Source organism: Oncorhynchus nerka, linkage group LG10 (assembly GCF_034236695.1).
Source record: "Oncorhynchus nerka isolate Pitt River linkage group LG10, Oner_Uvic_2.0, whole genome shotgun sequence".
NCBI classification, from domain to species: domain Eukaryota; kingdom Metazoa; phylum Chordata; class Actinopteri; order Salmoniformes; family Salmonidae; genus Oncorhynchus; species Oncorhynchus nerka.
The window spans coordinates 54,379,024-54,404,214 of record NC_088405.1 but is presented as its reverse complement, the minus strand read 5'-3'; the positions used below and the strand labels follow the sequence as shown (position 1 = coordinate 54,404,214).

General features: G+C 41.9%; 1 protein-coding gene across 3 annotated transcripts in view; it reads right to left on the bottom strand.

Moving 5' to 3' along the window:
- LOC115135592 (spectrin beta chain, non-erythrocytic 1-like) overlaps positions 1 to 14,091 on the bottom strand; it is a 98,627-nt gene extending 84,536 nt beyond the window's left edge. For all 3 annotated transcript variants that reach the window (XM_029670438.2, XM_029670439.2, XM_029670441.2), the window contains exon 1: positions 13,685 to 14,091. The gene's annotated coding sequence lies outside the window, so the exon portion shown is untranslated. The remainder of the gene's footprint in view (positions 1 to 13,684) is intronic.
- Positions 14,092 to 25,191: the final 11,100 nt, after the last annotated feature.

The following is a 25,191-nucleotide window of genomic DNA, read 5'->3' as shown; positions in this document are numbered from 1 at the left end:
GTTGTGTTGTGAAGCTAGCCACAATAACAATTAAGCACAATAGGGAAATTTGAGGCTTGCCTTCAAAATAAAAGTACCTATTTAAAAGTGATGCAGAAGGTTACAAATTGGTGGAATCATGCCATATTTAGACTAGATAATGTTAAGCAAGGTTGGAATGTGAAGCAATGAAATGGGGTAACGGTCTACCCTCTACATTTTTACCAATGTCCTCAGAGTTAGACTCGAAAATCCACGCAGTATTGTTTTTCCTCTGGAATAGTGTTCAATACACATAGGTTGACAATAAATGTGGGTCAGAGTCCCACAATAAGAGCTACAATGCTAATGTTCTCTGGGTGTCACTGAGTAGACTGATACCCCATGTCATTGATCCACAATCCATAGGTAAGGCGGTACAGTGAAATAAGTATGCCCCCAATGCAATCCTAAAGTAGAATACATAGTGTGACTTCAACATATTTTTGTCAAATTAACAAAATTGTATTTTGTTGATTTGATATAACATTCCAACCTCGTTTAGCATGATCTATTCAATTACGGCATAATTCTACTATTAGTATTCATTTGCATCCCTGTCAATGACATACTTTTACTTTGAAGGGTAACCACAAAGTCCACTATTGTGGCTAATCCTTATTGTGGCTAGCTTCACATAGATGGGTCCGACCACCATTAATCAAATAAAACTGTCTTATAAATTAGGGTTATTTTACATGATGACACCTAGCTATATAGCTAGCTAACGGCAGGTAGCCTAGTGGTTAGACCATTGGCCCAGTAACCGAAAGTTTGCTAGATCGAATCCCCGAGCTGACAAGGTAAAAATCGGTCGTTCTGCCCCTGAACAAGGCAGTTAACCCACTGTTCCTAGGCTGTCATTGTAAATAGTTTGTTCTCAACTGACTTGCCTAGTTAAATGAAATAAATATACATTTAAAAAAAGCTACTGAAACGTTACACCGTTTTGCTATGTTTTTGGGGAAGAACATTGTTTGCATCCATGAGCTAGCTAGCTGTTTTTAATGACCAGCACTGTAAGTGCGCGAGACAACTTTACCAGCATCATAGTAGTAGTGTCGATGAATCGTTGTGACATGTGCAATCAATGTGTAATAACTACGCAAATAAATTTATGAACGCGTTAAAATATGACGTGCAATCGTATTCAGGTCCTGATTGGTCAACAAGCTTATTTGACACTTTAAATAGAGTTATATTACATGTCTTTTTTGACATGCAAAGACCCAAACGGCATTCCATAGAAATCCTGGTTGAGAATGAAACGACTGAACTGTACATTGGAATATTGGGTATTCATTATGTTTTACTGGTAATGGGGACATACGTAAATGCCTATCAAATACCTTTTTGGTCAGTGTGGTGTGTGACCTTTAACTAGGCAAGTCAGTTAAGAACAAATTCTTATTTACAATGACGGCCTACCTCGGCCAAACCCAGACGAAGCTGGGCCAATTGTGTGCCATATGGGACTCCCAATCACGGCCGGATGTGATACAGCCTGGATTGGAACCAAGGACTGTAGTGTCACCTCTTGTACTGAGATGCAGTGCCTTAGACTGCTGCGTCAATGTGTTTGTGTCATCTAAACTCAGCAAAAAAAGAAGCCCTCTCACTGTCAACTGCGTTTATTTTCAGCAAACTTAACATGTGTAAATATTTGTATGAACATAATAATCAACCACAGACAAACTGAACAAGTTCCACAGACATGTGACTAACATAAATTGAATAATGTGTCCCTGAACAAAGGGGAGGGGGGTCAAAATCAAAAGTAACAGTCAGTATCTGGTGTAGCCACCAGCTGCATTAAGTACTGCAGTGCATCTCCTCCTCATGGACTGCACCAGATTTGACAGTACTTGCTGTGAGATGTTACCCCACTCTTCCACCAAGGCACTTGCAAGCTCCTAGACATTTCTGGGGGGAATGGCCCTAGCCCTCACCCTCCAATCCAACAGGTCCCAGACATGCTCAATGGGATAGAGATTAGGGCTCTTCGCTGGCCATAGCAGAACACTCACATTCCTGTCTTGCAGGAAATGACGTACGGAACGAGCAGTATGGCTGGTGGCATTGTCATGCTGAAGGGTCATGTCAGGATGAGCCTGCAGGAAGGGTACCACATGAGGGAGGAGGATGTCTTCCCTGTAACACACAGCGTTGAAATTGCCTGCAATGACAACAAGCTCAGTCCAATGATGCTGTGATACACCGCCCCAGACCATGACGGCACCTCCACCTCCAAATTGATTCCACTCCAGAATACAGGCCTCGGTGTAACGCTTATTCCTTCGACCTTAAACGCGAATCCGACCATCACCCCTTGTGAGACAAAACCGCAACTCGTCAGTGAAGAGCACTTTGCAAGTCCTGTCTGGTCCAGCATCGGTGGGTTTGTGCTCATAGGCGACGTTGACGCCGGTGATGTCTGGTGAGGACCTGCCTTACAACAGGCCTACAAGCCCTCAGTACAGCCTCTCTCAGCCTATTGCGGACAGTCTGAGCACTGATGGAGGGATTGTGTATTCCTGGTGTAACTTGGGCAGTTGTTGTTGCCATCCTGTACCTGTCCCACAGGTGTGATGTTCAGATGTACCGATCCTGTGTCGGTGTTGTTACACGTGGTCTGCCACTGTGAGGACGATCAGCTGTCCGTGCTGTCTTATGCATCTCACAGTACGGACATTGCAATTTATTGCCCTGGCCACATCTGCAGTCCTCATGTCTCCTTGCAGCATGCCTAAGGCACATTCACGCAGATGAGCAGGGAACCTGGGCACCTTTCTTTTGGTGAGTCAGTAGAAAGGCCTCTTTAGTGTCCTAAGTTTTCATAACTGTGACCTTAAATTGCCTACCGTCTGTAAGCTGTTAGTGTCTTAATGAATGACAAGTGAGTGACTCCTCTCATCAGTCAATGTAGACTACCGAATCGGTGAGAGAGAAGTTCATTTGGCTACCTAATTTGCATAGGTTACAGGTAGGCCTAGGCAGATAACATTCCATGAAGTTTGTGAATCACCACTACAGAAACAATAGGCAGTGGAGAGCCTCATTCTGGTACAAATATGATAATTAGGGCCTTCACGAAATCCAGGCATTAAAACGGAATTCAACAATATTCAAAAATGTATTGACCTTAGGGAATCAACTAAACATTTAAAAAATGTTTTATTAATGTAATGAATTTGTTCAAGTTTATCATAAGAGATGAACCCAATGAATCAGTGATTCGTAGTTCGTGCAACTTTCTGAAGAAGCAACGAGAATGCCCGTCTGCATGTGTGGTGCTCGCGTCTTCCACTTTGTGAAGCCGTTGCATTGGTGTGGACTTAGAAAAACAACAAGATTGGATGTTTTATTTTAAAAATGGATTGAATTTGGGAAAGAACCAAACGAAATCAGGCAAAAATTATTACGGGTTTTATAGAGCCCTACCTAACAATACTTTTTCATGAATTGGGGCTACGTAAAATCAGAAAGATAATACTTAAGACTGATATAACCCATACATTGTTTCAATATAACCTTTCATTTCTTTTCCATGATAATGTGGGCTATTTACTTCATTTTTCTGTTTTAATAAAATATGTTAACAAACATCAGCAGCAATTCATATTGTGTAGTAAAACTGTAAATATGACTTTAATCTCAAGAGAAGACAGGTTAAATGTAAAAAGGTCCCTTCGAAAACAGTCCTGGGCCCATATCCACAAAGTGTTTCATAATAGGAGTGCTGATCGAGGATCAGTTTAATATTCTAGATCATAATGAATACGATTATATGGACAGATGTGGACCTGATCCTAGACCAGCACTCCTAAACTGAGATGCTTTATGGATCGGGCACAGATAATATAGGCCAAGACAATATCCAAAACAACAATACACTGAATTCATAAATGGTCAGTCATTTAAAAGACAATACAACACATTTTTCCAACCTGGGAGGTAAAGAAAATAATTATTCAATCATTTTGCTGTGTATTTCAGATGAAATCAAGTCATTAGGATGTTCCTGAGGCCACCAAAATAGAGTGCATTTTCTGTTTGGCTGGCTACTCTATATACTTGTGGAAAACACTGCAAATATTTATTTATTTTTCAAATTGAAAAGGTGTCATGTCATAGCTGACATTTTAAATAAACCGATGCAATGCTTGGTAATGTGACCATGTTTTCCAAAAACTCTTAACCATCTGCTCCAAATTAAGATTCACCGATTCGGTGAATCTTAATTTGGAGCAGATGGTTAAGAGTTTTTGGAAAACATGGTCACATTACCAAGCATTGCATCGGTTTATTTAAAATGTTCAGTGTAAATTGTTACAGGGCTCTAGGCTTAACTTTAAAAATATATATATATATATATTTTTTTTACAAGGAACACGCCTAAGTTGAAGTGCACCTAAGTTGAAAAACGTTGGCGAGCACAAAATAACAAAGGAAATTGAGGTATTAATGCTAGAATCCTTAAAATGGTCGCACTGTAGAGCCCCGAGTTAAAAGTAGTCATCGTGCATAGTTCTATGGTTCGTTATACTTTTAAATTTAAATTTTTTTTAAATACATTTTAAGTGAAAACCTGAGTCCGTTAACGTGGAATTGCCCAGAGGACAATTTATTGAAGCACTATAAACAGCCCAGCAATTCAAATACTCCATACAAAACCCAGACAATGAGGAAATCACTGTCCTCAAGTAGCTTAAGCATGCAGGTAGACCATGGCATTCATTTTGGTCCATCTCAATGTTTCAATTAGCTGTGTGGACTAATGACAACACACTGGAACTTTCATATTCAACCTTGTAAAAAACAAAATGTTTTTTCTAAAGTGAATATTGAGATGTCATAACATTAATCTTCATTGGGCAGATCAAATTAATCCTGCTGAAGAGGCTGAGAGCAATACTGAAATGTGAAGAGGTGCTCGAGTTGATACTGTACACCCACCAAAAAAAGAATAGGCAGAAACAGAAGGGTAAAAAAACTGAAGGCTATTTGCCTTTTATCTCAATGGCAGAATAAAGTTTAAATGAGTTGTTGCATCAGGACCTGCACATCTGATAAGAACAATAACACGGTTAGTGATAATGGCATGACTTAGCTTAACTGACATGGATGACTGCAGCACAATGATCCTGTGAGTGGCCGGAGTTGAAACAAGCTTGTATGGGAGGGATTCTGAGCATCAGCACTATGGGGGGGCCCCACAATTGCATTCCCCAGCCTCCATATAACTTGCGCTCTCCAAACATCCATCCATTCCTCACCCACCTAGGGTCGACAACTGAAGACACTCCCTAACCCGTCCAATAGTCTATCCATAGATCTGAAGTAGTCCATACTAGAGGTCAACCGATTATGATTTTTCAACGCCGATATCGATTATTGGGAGGACCAAAAAAAGCCGATAGAAATATATAAATCGGCCGATCTCAAAATCGGTAATAATGACAATAACAATACTGAATGAACACTTATTTTAACTTAATATAATACATAATAACATCAATTTAGTCTCAAATAATGAAACATGTTCAATTTAGTTTAAATAAATGCAAAAGCAGTGCTGGACAAGTAAAAATGCAATATGTGCCATGTAAAAAAGCCAACGTTTAAATTCCTTGCTCAGAACATATGAAAGCTGGTGGTTCCTTTTAACATGAGTCTTCAATATTCCCAGTTAAGAAGTTTTAGGTTGTAGTTATTATAGGAATCTCTCTGTACCATTTGTATTTCATATACCTCGGACTATTGGAGGTTCTTCTTATAGGCACTATAGTATTGCCAGCCTAATCTCGGGAGTTGATAGGCTTGAAGTCATAAACAGCGCTGTGCTTCAAGCATTGCAAAGAGCTGCTGGCAAACGCAGGAAGTGATGTTCGAATAAATGCTTACGAGCCTGCTGCTGCCTGTCACCTGTCAGACTGCTCTATCAAATAGTCAATCATAGACTTAATAACAGAAAATAAATACACAGAAATACGAGCCTTAGGTCATTAATATGGTCAAATCCGAAAAATATAATTTCAAAAACAAAACATTTATTCTTTCAGTGAAATACGGAACCGTTCCGTATTTTATTGAACGGGTGGCAACCCTAAGTCTAAATATTGCTGTTACATTGCACAACCTTCAAATGGTATAATTATGGAAAATGTATTACGGTTAATTAGGAAGAAATGGTCTTCACACAGTTCGCAATGAGCCAGTCGGCCCAAACTGCTGCATATACCCTGACTCTGCTTGCACTGAACGCAAGAGAAGTGACAATTTCCCTAGTTAATATTGCCTGCTAACATGAATTTCTTTTAAATAAACAGGTTTAAAAAATATACTTCTGTATTGATTTTAAGAAATGCATTGATGTTTATGGTTAGGTACATTAGTGCAACGATTGTGCTTTTTTTCGTGAATGCGGTTTTGTTAAATCATCCCCCATTTGTCGTAGGCTGTGATTCGATGATAAATTAACAGGCACCGCATTGATTATATGCATCGCTGGACAAGCTAGTTAAACTAGTAATATCATCAACCATGTGTAGTTAACTAGTGATTATGTTAGGATTGATTGTTTTTTTATAAGTTTAATGCTTGCTAGCAACTTACCGTGGCTCCTTGCTGCACTCGCGTAACAGGTGGTCAGCCTGCCACGCAGTCTCCTCGTGGATTGCAATGTAATCAGCCATGCCGATTAATAGGTCGACCTTTAGTCAATACCCCCCTCAACAGCATATACTGTACATGTAAAGGATAAACAGGTTCCCAACAGCATGACTAATAGGCTACGTCCAAGACGGTAATACATTCAAACAAAATAAACATCGGCAATTAGGCTGATGCACCATGCAAACATTTAAATTTCACAAATCCTGTTGATTAACACACCAGTGCACCAATGGCTGGACTACATCCATCTAGAGCTCGCAATACTGTACTCATAAAAATGTTAGTGGAAAATAGTGGGTCTGTCTAGGCTGGGGGAGCACAAGGATGGGTATGGTTTTGAAAGTTATAAGACAGCTTTGCGATAGGATCGTTTTTGTCATTGGCCCATAAAGGTTCTCCGTAAGTGGTCATTAAGTCATAATCAGTGGCGATTTTAGCATGTAAATCTTGGTGGAGCAAACGTAACAATTTCTTTAGATGCATGCCAGCAAAGCCACTACACAACACTAAGCAATACATAAATGTAACTATAATGGTGGCAAACGGTGCCCACATAAAGCGGTCCCAACATCAGAGCTTTGTTTGATTTCGGCACCATGACGTGAATCCTTACCACCGCTACACCTGGCTATCAGCGGGGCCTTGTCTGGCAGCCAAACAGTTCATTAAGCCTCATTTACTGCCTTTTTAAAAACCATAGCTGATATGACTGACTTGCTTAAATAAATATGGCTTTTACTGACTCCTTGTGGATTTGTGTAACTCGATAAAAACCGCATCCTTCAATAATGACGAACTCTGACATGAGAAGTACAAACTACGACACAAGGGAACGATGAAGGGATCTGAGGCAAGGAGTAATTTCGATTATGACATTAATGAGCGAGCTAAGACGGACGTAATCAATATAACTATTTGTTCAGAACTTTGAAATGTACAGCAACAGATTTCAGAACATTTTCGTATTCTTACAGTATTCTCCCTGTACACCAAGTTAGAAACGTATGATAAATAACTAGGGCATATAAGGAGACAAAGAATGCTTTTACAATATTCAATGATTACATTAATCCAAGACTGCTTATAGGCTACATGTGCACCACCAAATCAGAATAGGCTAAATTAAGAGGTGCAAATAGACCAAATTTGCATGGGCTACTAACAGCTTAACACACAACATACACATAGTATTACTTAGCTACAGTATACATAGATCCCTGGCATATTACATCATTTATACAGCAGCATACAAGACATAGGCCTATTTTAGCACTGTTATACTTGAACAGGAAGGTGGCACGGCGGTTCTTCTTGTGTGCAAACTTTGTCATCAAAGTCTGGCATTCTATGGATTTGTGGTGCTTTCAAGACAACTGGGAACTCAGAAAAAAAACTAGGTCGAATCATGACGTCAGCAATCTTCAGGTTGGAAAGTCAGAGCTCTCGAAAGAAGCCAGAGTTCCCGACTTGGAATTCCGAGTTGGATGACCGTTCAAAATGTATTTTCCCAGTCGGAGCTCATTTTTATCCTTCGTTCCCAATTGTGTTGAACGCACCGAAGTCGGAGATTTCCCAGTTCTGAGTTCACAGTTGTTTTGAACCCAGCAGAATTCATGCTGGATTGACAGTATAATATATACAGTGGGGCAAAGTAGTATTTAGTCAGCCACCAATTGTGCAAGTTCTCCCACTTGAGGCATGTAATTTCATCATAGAAAATCACATTGTAGGATTTTTATGAATTTATTTGCAAATTATGGTGGAAAATAAGTATTTGGTCACCTACAAACAAGCAAGATTTCTGGCTCTCACAGACCTGTAACTTCTTCTTTAAGAGGCTCCTCTGTCCTCCACTCGTTACCTGTATTAATGGCACCTGTTTGAACTTGTTATCAGTATAAAAGACACCTGTCCACAACCTCACAGTCACACTCCAAACTCCACTATGGCCAAGACCAAAGAGCTGTCAAAGGACACCAGAAACAAAATTGTAGACCTGCACCAGGCTGGGAAGACTGAATCTGCAATAGGTAAGCAGCTTGGTTTGAAGAAATCAACTGTGGGAGCAATTATTAGGAAATGGAAGACATACAAGACCACTGATAATCTCCCTCGATCTGGGGCTCCACGCAAGATCTCAACCCGTGGGGTCAAAATGATCACAAGAACGGTGAGCAAAAATCCCAGAACCACACGGTGGGGACCTAGTGAATGACCTGCAGAGAGCTGGGACCAAAGTAACAAAGCCTACCATCGGTAACACACTACGCCGCCAGGGACTCAAATTCTACAGTGCCAGACGTGTCCCCCTGCTTAAGCCATTACATGTCCAGACCCGTCTGAAGTTTGCTAGAGAGCATTTGGATGATCCAGAAGAAGATTGGGAGAATGTCATATGGTCAGATGAAACCAAAATACAACTTTTTGGTAAAAACTCAACTCGTCGTGTTTGGAGGACAAAGAATGCTGAGTTGCATCCAAAGAACACCATACCTACCATGAAGCATGGGGGTGGAAACATCATGCTTTGGGGCTGTTTTTCTGCAAAGGGACCAGGACGACTGATCCGTGTAAAGGAAAGAATGAATGGGGCCAAGTATCGTGAGATTTGAGTGAAAACCTCCTTCCATCAGCAAGGGCATTGAAGATGAAACGTGGCTGGGTCTTTCAGCATGACAATGATCCCAAACACACCGCCCGGGCAACGAAGGAGTGGCATCGTAAGAAGCATTTCAAGGTCCTGGAGTGGCCTAGCCAGTCTCCAGATCTGGGAGTTGAAAGTCCGTGTTGCCCAGCAACAGCCCCAAAACATCACTGCTCTAGAGGAGATCTGCATGGAGGAATGGGCCAAAATACCAGCAACAGTGTGTGAAAACCTTGTGAAGACTTACAGAAAACATTTGACCTCTGTCATTGCCAACAAAGGGTATATAACAAAGTATTGAGAAACTTTTGTTATTGACCAAATACTTATTTTCCACCATAATTTGCAAATAAATTCATTAAAAATCCTACAATGTGATTTTCTGGATTTTTTTTCTCATTTTGTCTGTCATAGTTGAAGTGTACCTATGATGAAAATTACAGGCCTCATCTTTTTAAGTGGGAGAACTTGCACAATTGGTGGCTGACTAAATACTTTTTTGCCCCACTGTATATAGTACCAGTCAAAGTTCCGACACATACTCACTGTTTTTTAAAAACTAATTTCCACATTGTAGAATAATAGTGAAGACATCAAAACTATGAAATAACACATATGGAATCATGTAGTAACCATAAGTGTTAAATCAAAATATATTTTATATTTGAGTCTTCAAAGTAGCCACCCTTTGCCTTGATGACAGCTTTGCACACTCTTGGCGTTCTCTCAACCAGCTTCATGAGATAGTCACATGGAATGCATTTCAATTAACAGGTGTGCCTTGTTAAAATATAATTTGTGGTATTTCTTTACTTCTTAATGTATATGAGCCAATCAGTTGTGTTGTGACAAGGTAGGGGTGGTATACAGAAGATAGCCCTATTTGGTAAAAGACCAAGTCCATATTATGGCAAGAACAGCTCAGATAAGCAAAGAGAACATACAGTCCATCATTACTTTAAGACAGGAAGGTCAGTCAATTCAGAAAATTTCAAGAACTTTGAAAGTGTCTTCAAGTGCAGTTGCAAAAACCATCAAGTGCTATGATGAAACTGGCTTTCATGAGGACCGCCACAGGAAAGGAAGACCCAGAGTTACCTCTGCTGCAGAAGATAAGTTCATTAGAGTTACCAGCCTCAGATATCACAGCCAAAATAAATGCTTCACGGAGTTCAAGTAACAGACACATCTCAACATCAATTGTTCAGAGGAGACTGTGTGAATCAGGCCTTCATGGTCAAATTGCTGCAAAAAAGGACACCAATAAGAAGAGACTTGCTTGGGCCAAGAAACACTAGCAATGGACATTAGACCGGTGGAAATCTGTCCTTTAGTCTGATTAATACAAATTAGAATTTTCGTTCCAACCGCTATGTCTTTGTGAGAGGCAGAGTAGGTGAACGGATGATCGCCACATGTATAGTTCCCACCGTGAAGCATGGAGGAGGTGTGATGGTGCTTTGTTGGTGACACCGTTTGTGATGTATTTAGAATTCAAGGCACACAACCAGCATGGCTACCACAGCATTCTGCAGTGATACACCATCCCATCTGGTTTGCGCTTAGTGGAACTATCATTTGTTTTTCAGCAGGACAATGACCCAACACACCTCCATGCTGTGAAAGGGTTATTTGACCAAGGAGATTGATGGAGTGCTGCATCAGATGACTTGGCCTCCACAATCACCCGATCTCAACCCAATTGAGATGGTTTGGGATGAGTTGTACCGCAGAGTGAAGAAAACCCAGCCAACAAGTGCTCAGCACGAGGGAACTCTTTCTAGACTGTTCAAGACTGTTGGAAAAGCATTTCAGGTGAAGCTGGTTGAGAGAATGCCAAGAGAGTGCAAAGCTGTCATTAAGGCAAAGGGTGGCTACTTTGAAGAACCTCAAATATAAAATCGATTTTGATTTGTTAACACTTTTTTGGTTACTACATGATTCCATATGTGTTATTTCATCGTTTTGATGTTGTCACTATTATTCTACAAAGTAGAAAATAGTACAAATAAAAACCCTTGAATGAGTAGGTGTCCAAACTTTTGACTGGTACTTATACTGTATATACACACCACCATTCAAAAGTTTGCAGTCACTTAGAAATGTCCTTGTTTTTGAAAGAAATCCAAATTTTGTCCATTAAAATATAAAATTGATCAAAAGTTTAGAGTAGACATTGTTAAAGTTGTAAATGACTATTGTAGCTGGAAACGGCTGATTTTTAATGGATTATCTACGTACGCCCATTATCAGCAACCATCACTCATGTGTTCCAATGGCACGTTGTGTTAGCTAATCAAAGTTTATCATTTTAAAAGGCTAATTGATCATTAGAAAACCCTTTTGGAATTATGTTAGCACAGCTGAAAACTGTTGTTCAGAGTAAAGAAGCAAGAAATATGCCCTTCTTTAGACTAGTTGAGTATCTGGAGCATCAGCATTTGTAGGTTCGATTACAGGCTCAAAAAAGGCCAGAAACATCAGTCTCAACGTAAATAGTGAAGAGGCGACTCCGGGATGCTGTCCTTCTAGGCAGAGTGGCAAAGAAAAAGCCATATCTCAGACTGGCATATAAAAAGAGAAGATTAAGATGGGCAAAAGAACACAGACACTGGACAGAGGAACCCTGTCTAGAAGGCCACCACCCCGGAGTCACCTCCTCACTGTTGACTTTGAGACTGGTGTTTTGCGGGTACTATTTAATGAAGCTGCCAGTTGAGGACTTGAGGCATCTGTTTCTCAAACTAGACACTAATGTACTTGTCCTCTTGCTCAGAGTTGCATCGGGGCCTCCCACTCCTCTTTCTTTTCTGGTTAGAGACAGTTTGCGCTGTTCTGTGAAGGATGTAGTACACTGCGTTGTACCAGATCTTCAGTTTCTTGGCAATTTGTCGCATGGATTAGCCTTCATTTTTCAGAACAAGAATAGACTGACGAGTTTCAGAAGAAAGTTTTGTTTCTAGCCTGTAATCGAACCCAAAAATGCTGATGCTCCAGATACTCAACTAGTCTAAAGAAGGCCCGTTTTATTTCGCTTTAATCAGAATAGTTTTCAGCTGTGCTAACAATTGCAAAAGGGTTTTCTAATGATCAAATTAGCCTTTTAAAATGATAAACTTGGATTATCTAACACAACGTGCCATTGGAACACAGGAGTGATGGTTTCTGATAATGGACCTCGGTACACCTATGTAGATACTCCATTTTAAAAATCAGCCGTTTCCAGCTACAATAGTAACAATGTCTACACTGTATTTCTGATCAATTGTGTGTTATTTTAATGGACAAGAAAAATGCTTTTCTTTCAAAAACAAGGACATTTCTAAGTGACTCCAAACTTTTGAACAAGATATATATACATACTAAACGGGTAGGGCTCAAAAACTGCCCTGAATGACAAGTCTCCACTGGTCATAATCATACCTCAAATGGTGACTAAACCGTAGCTGACAAAACACAGGTTTAGTTTCCTACTAAATCATATACAACGTGGTGTTTTTCATCCAAGTTACCTAAACTGATCCTCCTCGTACAGGCCACACGGGCTCTGTCCAGGAAGAAAGACAAAAAAAAACACTTGGAGGTTGACATCAATACACCACTTAGCTAGCTATGCATTACAGATATGATCTTAACAGGCCAGCCATCTGAAAGTATAACGGTTGTAGTTTATATCCACAGGCAATTAACATTGCAATGGTGAGCAACCAGCAGATGATGCTGGCTACCTCCGTGTCCCCCAGAGAAGAACGATCGTGTCGTTTCCTTGGTCTCGTCGTGAGACAGCGCAACAGCCAGGTTTACCCATAGCTACGATGACATATCAAAACTCCTTACGAAGCTCGCTCAGTAGAACATTTACAAAGCTATGCAAAAAAACATTTGATGAAGATGCTTCATATAATTTGAGTCGGGTATGCATACACAGTTTAATTGGGGGCGAGATACCTTGCCCAACGCTAATGTCATGTTCAGTGGGACGCCGGGTAGTCACACAGCGCCTGGTTGGACAATATGGTCAGGTTGGATGGCTGGCGGACTCGACCGAGAAGATGAGGGGCGCTATCAAGCTAGTAGCTAACTGGCGAACATCGACTCAAACAAAGGCAACACAGCATGGCGAGGTAGCCAATAGAATACACATTAAATAGCCAAGTTGAGAGCAAATGCTTTATTAATGTATGGCTCATTTTTTTTAGACAATGGTCGATTTTTAAAGTGACAAAGGGTACCCCCAAAAACATCTTTACCTGAATATTAGGATTAGCCCACGTTTGCTAGCTAGCTGGTTCTGGGTGGCGGAGGTGATGCTGTGTTGGAGAGAGAGAAAAAAAAAAGCACGCTTACCCGTTCTCGCGGTTTATCTTCGTTGGTGGTTGGCTCTCGATATTTTTACCGCGTCACTGATCAAATATAAAACTACCATAAAGAGTATCTGGTTACTGGCATTAGTGACTTAATTCAATGTGAATGTTTCAAATCCCAGTTGGCAGCGTATTTCTGTTTAAATCCGCATCCTTGAGTCAGATCTTTTCACGCTGCTTGTGCAGCACGGCGTGATACGAAACATAGGCAGTCCTCTACATTTGACAGAAACATAGGCAGTCCTCTACATTTGACAGAGTAAAGGCAAAGCAATGGTGGTAGGCTACTCGCAAGGATATACGAAATCGTTGATAAGTTAGCATCGGAGAGATGTCCGCAGTTTCCTAGATAACCTCCGACGGTCGTCCCCTAATTCCGTTCGTTCAACAGGGAGGGAGAAAGAAAGAATGAATGATACGGGGGGGATGAGTACGCTCAGTCAATCACATTCATACCGCGGAGACACGCAAAGCTTCCAGAGTGCTGCTGTCCCTGGTTCATAATTTCAGCCTGATTCCAACCCAACAATTTCCGTTTATTAGTCGCAATATTGGGCTCCTTTGTGGACCCCATGCATACACGGTATCCTTTCTGCAAATGTGAACAGAGAAACTGTTTTTTTTAATGGGGGCGGATGAATATTGAACATTGTCTGTAAATGAGTCAGGTAGGCCTATACCAGTGACTAAATTGATCAAAATACGTATGTGAATCACGTGTTGGAACTATCGCAAAACGTGTGATTCTGACGCGTCTACATCGATATGATCCTCCTGGCAAATCGATTTTTTTTCTTTAAATCGGACCATAGGCTATTTATCTATCCTTCCATCCTCCATAGAAATAGAAACTGATCAATATAGTGTGATTATAGCGGCACACTCCCCAATAGTGTGTCAATAAACAGTAGCCTAAACACAAACCTGTTGCCCTCCAAGGCCTATGCATTTCAGTAAAACACTTTTTTTTCTCCAGTTGAGTTTATTTGCACCGGGAAACAATCACACAGAAAACAATCTCAGTCACACAGGAGCCTGTTTGCAGGATGAGGCAGGATAGTCACTGTATTTAACTCAGAAAATGGTCTAAACAAAACAATGATCAAAGTCGTCGCTATTGTTCTTGTGTGTTGCTATGTTGGTCACTGTGCCCCCCCCCCCCCCCATGCACTCTATATTTCTGTGTGTCTGTCCCACCTTTATCTGTTCTATGAGCCATATAGTGCAGTGATTAGGAGATGAGAGATGGCTCAAACGGTTGTCTGTTGGCGTGTGTGCCATGCTCGACAGGGGGCTGAAATCTGACGGGGTGGTGAAGAGTCAAATCTACCAGTCGGTCCAGGGGAAGTCCTCAGGACTAGACATTTACCATCTGGACTCTCCCTTCACATTAACAGTTCTGACACCGAGTCAGAGAGTGACCCAGTCCACTCATCTATCTGAATCGGGAATAGGTGTGTGTGGGTGTGTGTCGCAGATTATGTTTAACAAACTGTCTATACCTCTGCCTTGGGAACTTGGGAATGTCTCACCAACCCACTTTGGACAACCATGCTGTTCTACCTCCAAACTTTCTTTGTCTCCCTCTTCATCTCTCTTTCACTCTGTGTTTCTCGCTCTCTATCTGTGGTAGACTGAAACAAGCTAGAGCATTTTACCAGTGTTCAATAGGGCATCCCATCCCCCCAGAGCCCCTCCATTCCATTCCCGCTCCTGTCCCGCCCCTACCTGGTCCCCTCTTTTAAACAGACGGCCAATCCACAATCCACTGTGACAAAGGGAAAGAGCTGAGTGCATGATATCAGGGTGCTACTGGCAGCCAGACTCTGGCCAGCACATTTGCTTACACAGGGGTGCTTTCTGCAGATTGCAGCAGTTTGAGCTAAACCCCCCTCTGTCCACTCACTATGGACAGGGCCTAGAGAGGGAGGAGGGCATCACAAGTGTGAGGGATGGTGTGGGGTCGGGGTAGTCTAAATCAGTCATGATTGGTTTGTCTCTTTGACGGTTTGTTTTACACACCATTTTTATGTTGTTGTCCATGATCACAGCGCATGGTTTGCTCTCATAATGAGTGTGTCTGTCCTTTGTGAGTATGTGTGTTTGCGGTTGATAATCCCATCCTCAGCCAGGGTATGTGATACATGTGACTCCATTACGGGGCCCACCACCCTGCTACCATTGCTGTGGGCCTGACTGCTGTAGCTAACCCCAGGGGAGAGGGGAAAGGGGAGGAGGTGGATGTATATAGAGAGAGTGAGACACGGGAGGTGAGAGTTAGGGAGGGAGGGAGTATACCCCAGAGAGGGTGGAGATCAAACAGAACAGGCCTCTGCAGCCTGTGGCAGAAAGCACACGGCCCTCTACCACAATTTCCAACATCAGTCCCACCTCGTCTTCCTTAGTGCTGGTCTTTTCTCTCAGCTCTTACCTCCGGTGCGTGATTCACTCCAGAAGAATGAGCATCCTCAACTGAGGGCTCTCACAGAATGGGATTCCATGGTTGAAATGCTATGGTTGATTGCTCCTGGCCGGAACCACGGAATGCAAATATATTATTATTGTTCAACATTAATTCATGTAGAAATTATGAAATTATAGCATTAAGCAATAACGCCCGAGGGGGTGTGGTATATGGCCAATATACCACGGCTAAGGGCTTTTTTTATACACGACTCAACACAGAGTGCCTGGATACAGCTGTGGTATGTTGGCCAAATATATATATTATATATATATATATATATATATATTTCACCTTTATTTAACCAGGTAGACAAATTGAGAACAAGTTCTCATTTACAATTGCGACTTGGCCAAGATAAAGCAAAGCAGTTCGACACATACAACAACACAGAGTTACACATGGAGTAAAACAAACATACAGTCAATAATACGGTAGAAAAATAAGTCTATATACGATGTGAGCAAATGAGGTGAGATAAGGGAGGTAAAGGCAAAAAAAGGCCATGGTGGCGAAGTAAATACAATATAGCAAGTAAAACACTGGAATGGTAGAGTTGCAGTGGAAAAATGTGCAAAGTAGAGATAGAAATAATGGGGTGCAAAGGAGCAAAATAAATAAATACAGTAGGGGGAGAGGTAGTAGTTTGCGCTAAATTTTAGATGGGCTATATACAGGTGCAGTAATCTGTGAACTGCTCTGACAGCTGGTGCTTAAAGCTAGTGAGGGAGATAAGTGTTTCCATTTTGGTAGTTCGTTCCAGTCATTGGCAGCAGAGAACTGGAAGGAGAGGCGGCCAAAGGAAGAATTGGTTTTGGGGGTGACCAGAGAGATATACCTGCTGGAGCGCGTGCTACAGGTGGGTGCTGCTATGGTGACCAGCGAGCTGAGATAAGGGGGGACTTTACCTAGCAGGGTCTTGTAGATGACCTGGAGCCAGTGGGTTTGGCGACGAGTATGAAGCGAGGGCCAGCCAACGAGATCGTACAGGTCACAGTGGTGGATAGTATATGGGGCTTTGGTGACAAAACGGATGGCACTGTGATAGACCGCATCCAATTTATTGAGTAGGGTATTGGAGGCTATTTTGCCGAAGTCGAGGATCAGTAGGATGGTCAGTTTTACAAGGGTATGTTTGGCAGCATGAGTGAAGGATGCTTTGTTGCGAAATAGGAAGCCAATTCTAGATTTAACTTTGGATTGGAGATGTTTGATGTGAGTCTGGAAGGAGAGTTTACAGTCTAACCAGACACCTAGGTATTTGTAGTTGTCCACATATTCTAAGTCAGAACCGCCCAGAGTAGTGATGTTGGACAGGTGGGCAGTGATCGGTTGAAGAGCATGCATTTAGTTTCACTTGTATTTAAGAGCAATTGGAGGCCATGGAAGGAGAGTTGTATGGCATTGAAGCTTGCCTGGAGGGTGTCCAAAGAAGGGCCAGAAGTATACAGAATGGTGTCGTCTGCGTAGAGGTGGATCAGAGACTCACCAGCAGTAAGAGCGACATCATTGATGTATGCAGACAGGAGAGTCGGTCCAAGAATTGAACCCTGTGGCACCCCCATAGAGACTGCCAGAGGCCCGGACAACAGGCCCTACGATTTGACATACTGAACTCTATCAGAGAAGTAGTTGGTGAACCAGGTGAGGCAATCATTTGAGAAGCCAAGGCTATCGAGTCTGCCAATGAGGTTGTGGTGATTGACAGAGTCGAAAGCCTTGGCCAGGTCAATGAATACGGCTGCACAGTATTGTTTCTTATCGATGGTGGTTAAGATATCGTTTAGGACCTTGAGCGTGGCTGAGGTGCACCCATAACCAGCTCTGAAACCAGACTGCATAGCGGAGAAGGTATGGTGGGATTCAAAATGGTCGGTAATCTGTTTGTTGACTTGGCTTTCGAAGACCTTAGAAAGGCAGGGTAGGATAGATATAGGTTTGTAGCAGTTTGGGTCAAGAGTGTCCCCCCCTTTGAAGAGGGGGATGACTGCAGCTGCTTTCCAAACTTTGGGAATCTCAGATGACACGAAAGAGAGGTTGAACAGGCTAGTAATAGGGGTTGCAACAATTTCGGCAGATAATTTTTGAAAGAAAGGGTCCAGATTGTCTAGCCCGGCTGATTTGTAGGGGTCCAGATTTTGCAGCTCTTTCAGTGGTATAGATGTACCACAAACCCCAGAGGTGCCTTATTGCTATTATAAACTGGTTACCAACATAATTAGAGCAGTAAAAATACATGTTATACGGTCTGATATACCACAGCTGTCAGCCAATCGGCATTCAGGGCTCGAACCATCCAGTTTATAATGCTATATAATGGGTCCCATGTGGCTTAGTTGGTTCAGCATGGCGCTTGCAATTCCAGGGTTATGGGTTTAATTCCCACGGCGGACCAGTACTCAATTGTAAATCGCTCTGGATTAGAGCGTCTGCTAAATTACATAAATGTAGTAATCTGTGTCATTATATAGATAGTAAGAACACATTTTCACATTGTGTTAGCCTAGCACAAGATTGTGGATGGAGGTCTTGAATGTCCCCTAATCAAAGCATGCATGTTTGTTCAGGTTACAGTGAATTATATCAGTGGTTCCCAAACCGGGGTCCTACTGCAGGGTGTCCGTGGCTAGCAACAACAGATTAAACACATTTGGCCAAGGGATCTGTGGAACAAGTTAAGAGGATGCAATACAATACAATGTAATGTAATATTACTCATCTCCAATATTGTCACGTCCTGACCTTAGTTCCTTTTTTATGTCTCTATTTTGGTTTGGTCAGGGCTTGAGTTGGGGTGGGCATTCTATGTTTTGTTCTATGTTTTGTACTTCTATGTGTTTGGCCTGGTATGGTCCCCAATCAGAGGCAGCTGTCAATTGTTGTCTCTGATTGAGAACCATACTTAGGTAGCCTGTTCCCACCTGTGTTTGTGGGTAGTTGTTTTCTGTCTCTGCACCAGACAGAACTGTTTCGTGTTGGTCTAGTGTTGTTATTTTGTCTGAGTTAAAATAAATATTAACATGGACACTTACCACGCTGCGTTTTGGTCCGATCTTGACTACTCTTCATCAGACGAAGAGGATTGTTACAAATATAGGCTACGCTAGATGCACAACAGGGCCTGGGAGGGTCACAAGGATCCACAGAACTCCATCAAGGATCCAGTTTTCAACTACATTTACATTTACATTTAAGTCATTTAGCAGACGCTCTTATCCAGAGCGACTTACAAATTGGTGCTTTCACCTTATGACATCCAACTTGTATTTCCTAAAAAATGTTGTTTTGAACGTAAATGCACTGTCATTTAAGATTTAAACCGGAAGATTTGTCTCTGCTCCATGGGAATATGTTTAGAATTGCAGTAAATTACCTTGACAACTGCAAAAATTGAGGGGGGGCCTTTAAAATGTTATTTCCCAAGGCCCAAGATTTGGTTAGTCCAGCCATGCGGTGCAGCAGTCATAGTAAAACTCCTTGTGTGCTATTTTTGTTGTAATCTAAAGTTGGAGTTGTGTTCTGATTTTAAGGGGGTCCCTGATGCATTTGCTATAACAAAAGGAATCCCCACCCAAAAATGTTCCAATCATGTCAGCATGACTTGATCAACTCCATGTGACTTGTGTCAGTTACATGTTTTAATCATACCAATTGAGGTTTACATTTAAAAGCAGTCCAGCACTGCTGGTATCGATAGAGCTAAGTGACTCACTGGTATCTGTCACCCCCACCTTCCCATGCCTCTGAAACTTTCAAAGTCGCAGTCTCCAGGAAACCGTCACCAGTATAGCGGGTTACTTTCTGGTCGATACGACCTACTAAAAGATATTTATATTCCTCCCACTGCTTTTTGGAGTCATCTCCCTGGGACAACCAGCCTATTTCTGGTGTCTTTCTTGCTCATTCTCCCTCTCGCCCTCCCCTCTCCACACCTCCCTGCCTCCCCAAACTAGTTCCTGAAGGTCAGCCTGCTGTTCTAGTTTGAACTTTGAGAATAATTAGACAGAATGAAACCAGGACAGTGAGGAGAGCTGGTGCCACGGCAACGTAACTCAGTGAGATCAGGGGACGGGTGCCTCAGGTCTGTTGCGTATCGACGTCCCTAAGGAAGGAAGTCGTACTGTAGCTCAGTGGGCGACGACACTTATATACACCACACTTCTGCTTCATGATTGGCAAAAGCTCAGTCAGTTGCTGTCACTTCCTCACCATCCTACCCTAGTTGCTAGTGAGGTAGAAGAGGGAGGTTTTGTGTGGGGACAGAGAAGTGGATCAATGGAGGCGGTTGCTAAATACACAAGACTTACACAAGACTAACAGCATAGAGACATACATGGACAGCATATGGGAAGAGTTTCCCTCATGACCCCTCCGCTGCATAGACTGCAGCTAGGTCACCTCCAATGAGGCATGAGCAGTGTGGGCAGGATTCAGCTGCTTGTTTTACCATCTTTAATGATCTCCTGTGGATATGTCGCATATACTTACTAAATACAGTACACAAAAATTGTAACAAACTGTATTTTGTCCTCTTTCACTTCACTTCCTTTTATTCCGTAGTTGCCAACATGGCTCGATAGGCATAATCATGTGATCAGTCAGGTGTGTGCGTATAGCTGACAAGTGAACAGGACAGAACAGACCTTTACTGTCAGTTTACCTTTTGAGGCCAGCGTCACTCTCATCCCGATTTATGACAGAACTAGCTACATTAGTCTGAATCATGTACGATGAAACAATTACACCTGAGCAAGAACTAAAATCACTAAGCAAGCTTTCCAACAAACAATGCATGCTCTCATTCAAGTCCATTACTGGTAGCCATCACATGGTTAACCTGACTGCTCTCCTTTTTGGCTCAGCAGTGAAAAGCAGAGCCGGAGAGAGATCCAGTTTCAGTGTGAGGATGTAGCAGAGATCTCGCCTGGATATGACCTGATTTGAGACCATTGTTACACTTGTGGGTGGAGGGAGGGAATGATAAAATGAGGTCACAGGAGAATCAGCCCGTCGTAGAATAGAACCTGATAAACTAAAACCATCCATTCGTCTCCACGCTCCCTCCGCAAGCTCTTGTTTCCAGGACAACTCCCACAATGAACATCTGATGCGTTGTTATGGCAAGATGTGTTTTTGAGTTATAATGGAGCACAACAGGTTGTCGTTACAGCACAGCCTTCCTATTTCATCTTCCTCTCTGAAGTTCACCGTCCCAACAGTTCATCACTATTCACTGCACCTCTGTGTAGTTTCCTTAGAACCTTAGTATGTTCCTCTGTAATACAATGCTTAAATGTATAACATCGTCTTCACCACGAAAGCCAGGAACTGGGACTTCTGTCACATAGCATTATTGGGTTTATGAATGGTCGGCTTGTTTTGTTTATGTAAGTGACTTGCTGAGGGTTTTTGGGCACTGGCCTTAGGACGTGCATTGAGCATGTCATGTTAGATAGTGGGTTAGGATACTCCACAGTGTACTGTATAGAGAAGATGTGTGTGAACAGCAGTAGGTGTGCTAGTAAGTGTAGGTGTTCTCTTGTATAACAGACAGTGTATTTGTGTAGGAGTGGTGGGTGTAGGTGAGTATTAATGTACTGTAAGTGTGCCCCCGTGTAAAGAGTTTATGTGTTAATTCTGTGAGAATCACAGTACTGCCCCACATATATAACCCCCTCCATTCCTCTCTACCTCGACCCTGGGCCCTGTGGACTGGGATCTGCTACCTCCTCCTCGTTAGCAGACCTCCCTAATTATACCCTAATGAGGTGTCGGGCCTGTGGGGCCTTAATCACTTCAATATTTAAAGAAAGAAGTCTATATGTCTTATTTCTTTATCTGGTCTGTGGGATTAACATTGGGAAGTGAGACAGTATGGCGGAAAACCCATCACCTCTGGCCTAGTTACCACTCGGATAGGAACAGTCTTCCTCGCTCATTATGAGCCAATATCATTTTCATCCCGACAGTTTGACTGAGAGAACCAGTCAAACATGAATCCTGTTGCTATGCAACTACAGTATCACTCTCTATTTTTGATCAGATTACCAGTACAACATGGAGCTCATAGCAAATCAAATAAGAAGCTAATCCGTTCAAGTCAACATGCATGTGATGTAAGAGCTAGGGAATATAAAGCACTGCTGCTCGTCGTTTTGGGTGGCACATAGAAAAAGGTTATGCTTTTGAGTAACCAATTACTACCACAATATTATTGTAAGTATTTAGCTAGTAAAGGGGGATGTTAGCGGATTCTAAACCTGATCCCCCCAAAATAGTCTTGCCATTCATTGACTCCCATTGACTCCCATTGACTCCGCCCAGCCAAGCACTGACCTATGATCCCCTCCATCCTCACCCTCTTCACCTTCACCTACACTGGAGTGATCTATTACAGGAGGCCACTGTAATAGCTGCTTGACACTTCTACCTTATCTGACCTCCAGGGCCAGGCGATTAGAGATAATCTCAAATTCGCAGACCTTTAGACTGAGCTGGAGGGAGATTTGAGAGTGGCTAGGCGATCCTGGAACTAGAATAGAACTGAATCAATGGTGGCTGTGGCTGTCTAGTAACAGGTACAAATAACTCTGTAACGATAACAGTCTTTTTTTTTTTTTTTTGCCCTGAATGACCCAACTTTTTTTATGCCTCCCACCCCCTCACCACTACCACCTTCACATCTCTCATAAAAAGAGGTTACAGTTGCTGACAGCATACCATGCCTATAAATAACATCTCTCAGTTAATTATAAATGTACAGATATGTATACCTGATTAAGTATTCCCTGTTAAAATACTGCATGAAGCGCTCTGCATTTTCAAGCAAGGGTTCCCCCTAGTGGATAAACAATAGAACATCTCAAAGCCGCAGCAGCTACAAACGCGACATGAAAACATACCTACAATTTGGAGATCTTATGTGATTCAGTTGAAAACACGAGTCGTAAACAAACTGAATCTATGTTGCCCCGATCAAGTGTTTCCAGAACATCTAGAACAGAGGGAAAAATACACCAGCTGCTGTTGAAATAAAACAATCGACAGCAAACATTTCTCATCCCATCCCACAACATAACTCACCACAAACAAACAAAACCTGAAATGTTGCTGTTAAAGATGTGTGGGTAGTAAATGCGTACCAAAAAAATGTGGGTGTTTCTCTGACAGGGTAGAAAGTGTGATGGAGAGTATATGACTGGCTGGGATGCAAAGCAGGTAAGGCATAGGAGGGTAAGAATGAGTTACTGTACCATGTGTGCCACACACTGTGAGACCATCCTATGGTCCAGGACTATCCGTGTCCTTCCACTCATCCTATCTCAGGTAAATATGGCACCCCTATCTCAGAGAAATAGTTTGTTTACAGTGTTGTTGTTTTTTTGTATTGCTTAGGTTCAATTACAACATAACGTCTGATGTAAGATGTTGCAAAGTGCATTTGTCACTGATGCTATTAACCAATTTGGTCAATAACAAACAAACAAAAAGTTTAAAACATACGTAGAAATTGATTGGCGTGCGTAAAGTATGGTGCATAGAGTCCAGGGTACGTAAAGGAAAGCGAAACAACAGAATATGTCATGGACAGAAGTGATATCGGGGACATTTGGTTAGAGGAGAAAGAAGAATAAAACACGCAGACTAATAATTGAATGAGCGTTTTGAGTCAACATTACTAATAGAAGTCTTATTGATGCCGCCTTATTGATGCCGGTTTTGCATGATTTCCTCATTTGCAAGATGCACCACTCCTTGCGGACAGCTACATGACCACTGTATCTCTCAGGCAAATGAAGTCACCCGAGGGCTAAAGATGTGTCAGTTGTCCTCTGTATAGTTAATCACGAATCTCTTTCAGACTCGGTTGAACTTACTGCTCGACATCTTGTGTTTTGAACTTTCACTACTTAGCTGAGAATTGATCACACCATGTTGTTCTGCCTGGTTTGCCAAAGTTAACAGTCAGCTGCTGCTGAAACTATAAACATAATTCCCCTTTTTGGCATGTGAGGATGTTCTCCTGGATGCATTTGATCTCAGATTTGATATGTTTATGAAAGCTTTGGTACTCTGTACAGAGTACAACTAAGACAGCATGGCAGGTCGATTTCAAGTAGGGAAAGGGAAAGTGGGATACCTTGTCAATTGTACAACTGGATGCATTCAACTGAAATCTGCTGCAATTTGCTTGCATGCCAGTATGTATTAAGAGTGAACGTACTTTCCCATGTACTGTATGAACACACACTTGTGTACCCTCCAGGATCATACATGAGGGAATGTCCTGGTCACACTATGGCAGAGAAAACCCTCTCTCTTCTCATTATCATTACAGGCAAGTATAGCTCTTTCCATAAAAACGAACACAGTATGGATTTACTTTTCAGATACAATAGATGTTTTAGATGTTTGTCAGTATGCAAGACAAATTGTTTTTCCAATTATATAATGGCCACTAAATTCATTTGCTTTACAAATAGCCATGATCAACATGAATTGCTTAGGTGAACATTTTCTTTGGATAGCCCATCTGTAGATGCTCTACAGACTATCAGTAACATTTCAACTCATTTTCTACTAACCTCAGCCCTAACTTTAACATTAACCTGTATCCTAACCCTAACCTTAAACTTAACCCTTACCCTAACCTTAACCCTTATTGCAAACCGAACCCCAACCTTAACCTTAGCAAGCAGTTGCTTATCAACAGATAGCTTGTTGATAGTATGTCCATCTGTAGAGCATTTACAGATGGACTAACCGGACTGTCCAAATAAAGTGTGACCTCAATGATGAGTAATACAATCAGCACACCTCTGTCTTCTTGCAGGAATTGTTCACAACACTATGTCACCATTGCCAGGCAATGCGTTCAGGTATACAAATCCTATGCTTTACAGTATCTTTGGTTTCATTGTTTTATTGCCTTGTTTACTCCATGTCAGTAACTACTAAATGTACACTTATAAAAGAGGATCATTACACCATTACATTTATCTCAATGGTTTGTCTTCAGGGTGAAT